Here is a 10,345-nt window from a genome sequence, read left to right as displayed (position 1 = left end):
CCCACTACAAGTTATCCTTGGACCTCCACATGTGCACCATGTATGTATACATGAGAAGCATTAAGTATAATAGAATTTAACAAGTATAATGATTCATTTTATTTTAATTTTAAACAACAAAATGATTTTAATAGTTCCTGTAAAGAAACTGTACTGAGTATCTATAATGACACTAGCTGTGTATTGCAGTTTATCTATAAATATTGTTGCCTGCAGCCATTAGTTGGAGCAGGAGTGTTTCAGTAAATGAGGAACATCACAGAAGAATTGGTTGATTATTTTTAACCCTGTAGAATCTGATAGAAAATGTGGTTGCTGTGTACAAGATTCCTGGGTGTTGTGGATATTGCTCTGTATGCTATGAATGTGTGTTGCTCTGAGTTGGTTGATAAATAAATCACTGACTGACCATAGCCAGGCAGAAAGTATAGTATAGGCAGGATAAGCAGAGAGGAGAATTCTGGGAACAGGAAGGCTGAGTCAGGAGTTGCCAACCAGACACAGAGGAAGCAAGATGTGAAGGCAAAACTGAGAAAAGATACTAAGCCATGTGGCTAAACATAAATAAGAATTATGGGTTAGTTTAAGTGTAAGAGCTAGTCAATAGTTAGCCTGAGCTAATGACCAAGTAGTTTTAATTAATATAAGTCTCTGTGTGTTTACTTGGGTCCAAGCGGCCACAGGTTTGGGGAGCCAGGCAGGACCAGGAAAATTTCATCTAAACTTGGTATGCCTCTACTTAACCACACAGCTATCACAGCCCATCTGCACTTTCTGGAACCCATGATGACATCATAGTGCAGTGGGATACAAATGATCACATAGTGGTCATAAAATATCACTGTAGGAATGAACACCTTGGCCCAGGCCAAAGAAGCAAAGAAGAAAACATGTAGCACACAGAGCATATGAAATATAGGTAGTACCACCAAGGAACTTTCTGAGTGTGGAATTGTGACAGAAAAGTAGGTGACATTGAGATAGGAAAAGTGATTTAGGAAATAATGGAATTGGAGATTGAACTTATGGGTCCAGTGTTGTGATGGTGAAAATGATGAGGTTACCTGCCAATCCCAATAGGTATGTCACCATGAAAAGCAAATCATGTAAGAGCTGATGGTCACAGTTGTCAGAGAACCCTGTGAGGAAGAATCCACTCATTTGGTTATGTTTTTGCCAACTATTTTGTGGATAGAATTTATGATAGTACCTGGAATAAAAACATATGTGCAATGCCATAGAAAGACAGTACATTTATCCAACATTGCTTATTTCACAGTTTATGTCTGCAAGCATGTAATTTGTCAGTCACATTCTGGATGTGATAATCTAAAGTTTGAATAGCTCATATTTCCTACATGTTTTTATTAGGAAAGCAGTTGCTACAGGTGGATGAAAATGTGGTAAAGTCATGGTTACTGTCTCAGAAAATGTTAATTTGTAGGATTGAGGCCTCCTGGGATTTCCCCGACCCACATTAGCCTATCTATTGCTGTTGTCCTTGTTCAGCTCATGTTCAGGTAGTAATGATAGTGTGGCTTTATGGATGTAGCTTTTGGCATTCCTGGGAGACACAACCGCACAGCAAATTCCCTGATCCTCTCACTTTTACAATCTTTCTTTTCCCTCTTTTTTAATGATCTCTGGGCCTTATGTACAGGAGTTGTATTATATACACATATACATGTATGCTTTAACTTATTAATTAATGAAAAGAGGCCATGAATTTGAAAGAGAGCAAGGAGTGATATATAGGATGGTTTGGAGGAAGGAAAGGAAAGGGAGAAATGATGTAATTTTATCATAATCTCAAAAAGTAGTATAAAATTTTTAAAAAGAAACAACTGATTACTTAAACAGAGATTGTTATTTTCATTTCACTGGTAAAAACCCATGATTTTAAAGTCATTAGTAGGAATACAATACTGGTTTTTAATGAAAATATTCTTGACTTTGGCTCCAGTGAATTTGTGAAGTGTATTGAGTTTTAGCCGCCTATAGATGATTCTGTAAAAAATATATGATTTGGATGATGACTGTTTATATGAATTTAATATATAGACTTTTTAGGGTCTTTAAATACATCATTCTATTTGAACACATTGTGATTAGATGGGGAGGTGATGAAGGATGTTTAATAATCTGATAAATGTTAGAGAAAACAATCACATAAAATGGTAAGCCATAAAAACACATGCCTCAAAATTTACTGGACTAATTTATAGAGGGTTCATACAAGGCAGTTTCCAAAAGATAGGTTGACATCATATCACATATCTTGCCTGGCTTCAATTTCTAGACCATAAAGTTTGGACTGTTAAAACTATAACACATTTGAATCATCATTTGGCTCTTGATTTTACCAGCTTCCTATGGTAGCATCGTGTACCAGGCGATGCTCCAGACTCAACCCTAATCAGCAGAGAGAGAGTCTATTGAAGACTCTGGTAAGCCACAAGCCATGTGGCAAGGTATAGATTTATAGAAATGGATTAATTTAAGATATAAGAACAGTTAGCAAGAAGCCTGCCATGGCCATACAGTTTGTAAGCAGTATAAGTTTCTGTGTTTACTTTGTTGAATCTGAGTGGCTGTGGGACTGGCAGGTGACAAAGATTTGTCCTGACTGTGGGCAAAGCAGGAAAACTCTAGCTACAGTCTATCAGCAATTTTCACCAAAATTTGATGTGGAACCTTACTCTGTTGCCAACCAGATTTGTATCTGCCTGATGTGTGCATTTGGGCCCACTGGGAACTCACGGTCATATCAGAATACATCTTTCCATGCTGTTTTAGCAAACTGTGATGCTAGACCTGACTCAAAGCCCAAAACTTCACATAGAAATTTCTTAAGCATATGTTGGCAATTTTAATATCCTGTGACTGAGACTCATTTAAAGATAATATTCACATGCCTTTAATCCCAGCACTCAGGAGGCAGAGCCAGGCAGATCTCTGAGTTCGAGGTCAGCCTGGTCTACTGAGCGAGATTCAGGAGAGTCACAAAGTTATACAGAGAAAGCCTGTCTCGGATAAACAAACAAACAAACAAAAAAGATAATATTCACATAAAAATTTTACCAAGACTGGTCAATCAAATGATAAATATATATATAAATTACATAACAAGTGTATGGAGAGTTATGATTGCCATGAAGTGAAATATCCTACCTTGATAAAAATGGCATTATGAATTCATTACAGAATATTTTATGAAACCTGAGAGTGAGAGCAGACTTGCAAATGTTAAGAAATATGCCATGCAATATATACATGTTATTAAACCATTAGTTTATCCTCCTTATGACTCTCTATATTTACATTTACATGGTAGTTTACTCTGATTTGTATTTGATTCCCTTATGGGTATTTTAGCAGCTTTCAAGATTAACATTTACCTATAGTAATCTTATAAAAATTCCTCATCGATCATTAGGTACTATTCATAGATAGGATGAAGTTCTGGTGTGTTCTTTCAGACCATAGCAACCTCAAGCAGGATTTAGGCACATATGACCAAGGAGATAGATCATATGATGAAAACTCAAGACTCAATTTTCTAATAATTTTCTATTTTATAGTTTGACTCCAGTCTATTATACAAATTTGGGATATAGTAATTTACCTCTCCCTAATAAGAGTCTTACCAGAATTTAGGACTGTTGGAAGATGTTAGAAAATTAAATTGCATTCCAGAATTTTAAGTATTAATTAGAAGGTGAGATATTCATCTGAATAACTAATATATAGACTTTTAAAAATCAGTTCCCTGTCAGAAAGATGAGCTTTCTTCCTACTTAGAATCACAGATTTCCATTGCAAACTTAATTTTAAGAGCAGAAAGAACTGTAAGAATTTCCATACACTCTCCCTTTTCTCTCATCTAAGTGTGGAGAACTAATCTAAGGCTACCCAAGCTGACAGACAACTCTGAGAGTTCTTTTTCAGAGCCACAGATGCATGTATATCTTGGGGGACAGGTTTGCTGTAGGGTTTATTTAGAGAAAAGGAATCAGTCAAAACAGAAGCTTAAATTTAATCATCAATGTACTTCATTTTCTTTCTATCATTTGGGACTTGGACCATTCAAGTTCTACATAAAAAGTTAGCAAGCTGGTGAACCTGGGGTTTATTGTCCCCAGCTCCATGGTTCTCAGCTGACGTGAAAATCTTTCAGAGAGTTTGTTACAGCTCAGGTTCCTGAACCTCACACTCAGTAATTCTGACTCATGAAAACTCAGGTGGCACCCAGGAACCTGGGGTCTGCTGCTGCTGGATTGAGTACCACAATGGGAATACAACAGTATAGATAACTCGTACATTCTGAGAAAATGTATATTCTAACAGAAAACTTAAATATCCATCAAAGTAATTGATTTCCTAAACCATAAACCAATGTTTACTGTTACTCTTGAAAATTTTCATTAATAACCATAAGACTGCATATTTATACAATATATAATTGATATTCTTTACTCTGTTTTCTCTGAACCTCACTCTTAAATAAATAATTATATTTTAAAAACACACAGCATTTTGCTTAGATTACAAATGATGCTTACTAAGCCTTAATTATGCATGAAGAAGTTTGAGCAAAGGTTGACATCACTCTTTCTTGGGCTCCATTTCTCTCTGATACTGCTCTATAAAGCAATATCTACTTTTATAGAAATATATAGACTAGATTATTCAATCATAGCCCCTACTGCTGCCCTCTTTCTCTCCTTCAGAAATCAGGCCATGTCTCTCCCTGCTAAAGCTCTCTGTGACAGACAGTTGACAAAGTATGGTGAGGTCTCACAGCCTCCACCAAATACTTGTAGTTGCAAGACAACCATTAATTATAATTATTAGTACCTTCTGACTTCTATCATGTAGGTCACACAGTATGAATCCTCTGAAATATGTAAGAGTCAGAAATTCCCATTACCATATGGAACTGAAGGCTCTCTCCTTTCAAGACTCCAGCACACAGCCCATGGTATAATTCTCCTAGTATTCTAGGATTGGAAATGTCTGTTTTTCTCTCTCTCAGGACCACACCATACTATTCATTGTGTATATCTTGTAATGCTCTTTCTCCTTAGTGCCTCATCATGGCTTCTATACTATAGTATCTATACTATACTATCTTTGTAAAGCCCCTCTGAGGGATAATTCAGCTTCCTATGAACCTGATTCATCTTTAATAAGTTATAATTGTGGGGAATTTATTTAATAATACTGTTAAAAGTCATATCTACTGTGAAATACATGCTTTTTCACTTTCTTGTCATTACAATAGCAGAGAGGTGAGCTTTATAGTTTGATGATTATCATTTCACATGAAGAGGTACAGCACTTCTATAGATACTTTTCTTAGCTATTAATAAGTAACATAATAACAAATTCTATTAAGATAAGTACTATAAGATTTTGTTCTTCTCTTTTAACTGATATAAAATTATGGGAAATGGGATCCACACAGAAAAAAGTGAATAGGTTTCAGATTTTGTCAGATTCCCTTACTAAAACTGCTGTGATGGGCTGTGCTGCTTCCAGTAGTTCATATCCACGGTGTTGACAACATGTAGAGTCTGTGAGGAGTTCTATTTTTTGTTAAACTTGAGAAGGCATACTGTATTATGTCATCACGCAGGCATTCTAATCAGATCACTCGAGGATGTGATTCAGTCATTTCTTTTTCTTTTTTAAAGTGACTTTGAAGAGCTATTTCATTCTTTTCCATGGTTGATTTCTAATTGGAAAAATGAGTGTGACTGCTAATTGACTCACAAAAAGAGCTCAGCAGAGTGACTACAGAATAAGTGTTACCAGACATGAGAAACCCTCTTTTGAGCTGTTTGTCAGTGTTGTCCACAAGACTCCCCAAACATTTCAGACTGCTGCTACTGCTGTTGGCTGCCATACAGAGGTGTAATGTAAGTCCCTACTACTGAAGATACCATGCATTTCAGACATAGATTCAGTGGTCCCTGAGCTGGACACAGTTCCTCCTCAAGGACTAGCTTTAATGGTTCCACAAGGTGCCATGAAAACTTCCAAAGAAAAGAAGCAAGTAACAGTCTTACACAGTTATGATGCCTATCACATCAGTGACCAGCACGACACAATAACCCTAAGGGTACTGCATTCCTTGGCAGTAACCAACAGGTCTGTAATTGGACTAAGACCCATTCAATAAGAGGGAAATCATGTCTGGTACTGGAAATGTAGCCAACTACCCAGGCCTATTAATGCCGTGGATCTCAGAAGGAGCCTACAACTGCACCTTTACTACATCCAAAATAATTCATAAATACATCCTACATATTTGTCTTTATACCCACAGATAAGTGTAGCCCTCATCACTCATTAAGGAAACTTCTCTTTGCAACAGATGGAGACCATTACAGAAAACCATAATAAATCAAAATGCAGAGTTGTGGAGCCCAGTCCCCCTGGATATATCTATAAAACAACTTCCAAACCTAAAGTTCAGGGATAACTGAGGAGAGGAAGTAGAACAATTGTAAGAGATAGAACAATAAGGAGTTTGTTGTGAGATTATGTCTTTTAAAAATGCCAGCTATATATATGAAGTTTCACTAACATGGCAACCTTAACATGATCTGAACAAGGACAATAAAAATAGACACACTAAAGTGGCTGGGGAAAACCCATGAGGATTCAACACTACACAATTACTACAGGCAACTAAGGTATGGTGAGAGCAGGAGAAATAGTCTCACCTAGAGAAGAGCATACCAATTAATTATCCAATACCAAATGGTCAGCCATGAAGACATACATATAAGTAGCATTATACATACTGAACAAGTTATACTTATGTATTTAGGAGCATGTGTATGTGTACATATGTAACAATAATTAATAAAAAGAGAGACCATGATTTGAAACAGAGCAAGGAGGGATATATATATATATATATATATATATATATATATATATATATATATATGGACATTACAACAGACACTGAGTAAATCCAGAGAATCAATCATAAGGATGTTCCTTAAACATCTGTACTCCACTAAACTGGAAAAACTGAAAGAAATGGATGAATTTCTTGATATACATATATACAGCCTACCAAAATTAAAGCACAATCAAGTAAGTAACTTAAATAAACCCTTTATACCTAGTGAAATAGAAGCAGTAATTAAGTCTCCCCAAATCCCACCCCCAAAAAGCCCAAGGTCAGATGAATTTAGTACAAAATTCTACCAGACTTTCAAAGGAGAATTAACTCAAATAATCCTGAAATTCTTCTGCAAAATATAAACTAAAGGAACATTGCCTAGTCATTTTCATGAGGCCACTATTGCCTTGATACCAAAGCTACATAAAGACTGTCTCCCCCAAAGAAGAAAATAATTGCAGTCAAATATCACTTATGAATATAGATTTAAAAATTCTCAAAAGATACTTTCAAACTGAATTCAAGGACACATCAAGAACATGGCCCACTGAGTCAACCAAGCAGAGCTCACACAGGCTCACAGGGACTGAAATGGCAGGCACGGGCCCTACATGGGTCTGCACTGGGTACTCTGCATGTATGCTATGGTTGTTAGCTTGGTGTTTTTGAGGAATTTCTACCAGTGGGGGCTGGTGTATCTCTGACTCTTTTGCCTGCCCTTGAGACTCTTTTCCTCCTATTGTGCTGCTTTGTCTTGCCTCAGTATGAGGACTTTTTTTTTTTAACCTTTTTTGGTATTTTTTATTTTATAATTTAATTTAATTTTACATATCAGCCACGGATTCCCTTGTCCTCCCCCTTTCTGCCCTCCTCGCCTTTCCCCCAGCCCACCCCCACATTTCCATCTCCTCCAGGGCAAAGACTCCCCTGGGGATTGAGCTCAATCTGGTAGATTCAGTTCAGGCAGGTCCTGTCCCCTCCTCCAAGGCTGAGCCAAGTGTCCCTGCATAAGCCCCAGGTTCCAAATAGCCAGCTCATGTACTGAGGACAGGTCCCAGTCCCACTGCCTGGATGCCTCCCAAACAGATCAAGCTAATCAACTGTCTCACTTATCCAGAGGACCTGATTTAGTTGGGGGCTCCTCAGCTATTGGTTCTTTTGCCTTATCTTTTTGGACTTGTTTTGTCCTGTTTGGCTGTAGTTTCTAAAAGGTGTACTCTTTTCTGAAGAGGATTTTGAGGGGGAGTGGATCTGAGGAAGAGAGGAGCTAGGAGGAGTGGAAGAAGGGGAAACTGTGGTTGTTCTGTATGTTACGAGAGAAGAAGCTGTTTTCAAAGGACACGTTGAAAACATTATCTACTATGATCAAGTAGGCTTCATTCCAGAGATATAGGGATAGTTCAACATGTGTAAATCAATAAACATAATCCTCCACATATATAGACCCAAAGACAAGAACCACATGATCATCTCATGAGATGCAGGAAAGACCTTTGACTGTAAGATGAATTGCTAAATGGTCTTATTAATGAAAAAAACCTAGAGCCAGATATTGGGGTGAAAACTGAGAGATCCGAGGAATAGAACAAGCCAAGCCACAAGTTCTTACTGCTAGGAAATACTCAGCCCAAGAATTACTTTGTAGCATGAATCTTAAAGAGTTTTTATTAATAAAACAAACCCGGAGCCAAGTATTGGGGTAAACACTGGAAGATCAGAGAGACAGAACAAGCCACAGCTAAACTCACCTGGCCAACTTCTCAGATGATCTTGTTTCCTCAGACTGGAAGCCTCTGTGTTCTCATATCCGAATGGCTCTCAGCTGAACTGTGCTGCTCAAAACCTAAAAGCTTAACCAGCCAAATGCTTAACCAGCCAAATGCTTCTAGTTCCTGGTCCTCACACCTTATATATCTTTCTGCCTTCTACCATCACTCCCTGGGATTAAAGGCTTGCTTTCTGGGATTAAAGGTATGTGTCACCATGCCTGGCTGTTCCCAATGTGGCCTTGAACTCCCAGAGATCCCAGATGGATTTCTGCCTCTGGAAAGCTAGGATTAAAGGCATGAGTGCCAACATTTCCTAGTCTACATATCTAGTGGCTTTTCTGTTCTCTGATCCCAGATAAGTTTATTAGGGTACACAATATTTTGGGGGAACACAATACCACCACATTACTTCCTGTGTACTTAGGCCTATATACCTTTCTGTGCCCTGCCATCTTACTTCCTCTCTCTGCCCAGCTATATCACTTCCTCTTTTTGCCAAGCTCTTTCACTTCCTGTCTGTCTGTACAGACCTCCAGACCTCTATAGTAAACTAGTGCTAGAATTAAAGGTGTGTGTCACCATGTCTAGCTCTGTTTCCAGTGTGACCTTGAACTCATAGAGATCTGGATGGATCTCTGCCTTCTAAATGCTAGGATTAAAGGTGTGTACCACCACAACTGACCTCTATGTCTAATTTGGTGGCTGGCTCTGTTCTCTGATCCCCAGATAAGTATTATTGGGGTACACAAATATTACCACATTTGACAAAATCCAATATCTTTTACCATAAACATCCTGGAGAGACTAACAATATATGGGACATACCTCAACACACAGTAAAGGATATTGCAGCAAGCCCACAGCCAATAGCAGTCAAAATGGGGAGAAACTCAAAGCGTTTCCACTAAAATCAGGAAAAAAACAAGGGTGTCCACTTTTTCTGTGGATGTACTCAATATAATGCTTGGAGTTTTAGCTAGAACAGTAAGACAACTGAAGGAGATAAAGAGGATACAAATAGGAAGGGAAGAAGTCAAAGTATCTTTATTTGCAAATCATATGATAGTACACAAAAAGTGACCCTAAAAATTCCAACTGAAAATTCCCACAGCTGACAAATATTTTTCATAATATTTTTATTATTTGGGAATTTCACATCATTAACCCTGAGCACACTCACTTCCCAGTCCTTCTAGGTGTGTCATGTGAGCCTACTGATTCCCCCCGCCAACCTGTCCAATTTGTGCTGCACTGGAGCATGGTCAAACTCCCAGTGATCAGCCCCAAAAGAAAGCCAAGTCCTTCACCACCTGCACCTCTGTCAGAGCTATCAGTTGTGGATATCAACACTTCAGCATCCTTATTGCATTTTTAAAGAGTTCTCCTAATGGATTTCTTTCTAGGCTGCTATGTTTTGGGGATGGTGTTGGGGGTTGGGGTAGTGGTTTTCACAGAAACCTTATATGTCCCTCTTTTTCAAATGTGAGTCTGTAGTCATAAATATCTCAGCAAAAGTGGCTTGCTTGCCCTTTAAGTCAGTAGGAGCTTGGACCATGGACTTACACATGGTTTCTGGTGACAGCATGGACTACATGGTCTTCAGCATCAGCATGTGTCACACACCTCAGCATGGTCACCAGTGGCAGTACAGACA

General features: G+C 38.1%; 1 pseudogene; it reads right to left on the bottom strand.

Annotated features, from left to right (window-relative positions):
* Positions 1 to 219: 219 nt before the first annotated feature.
* LOC114689184 lies at positions 220 to 1,161 on the bottom strand (annotated as a pseudogene).
* Between the last annotated feature and the right edge of the window lie 9,184 nt (positions 1,162 to 10,345).

The sequence above is a fragment of the Peromyscus leucopus genome, chromosome 16_21 (assembly GCF_004664715.2).
Source record: "Peromyscus leucopus breed LL Stock chromosome 16_21, UCI_PerLeu_2.1, whole genome shotgun sequence".
Taxonomy (NCBI): Eukaryota; Metazoa; Chordata; class Mammalia; order Rodentia; family Cricetidae; genus Peromyscus; species Peromyscus leucopus.
Note: the sequence above shows the minus strand (reverse complement) of the source record. Positions and strands in the feature narration are given on the sequence as shown.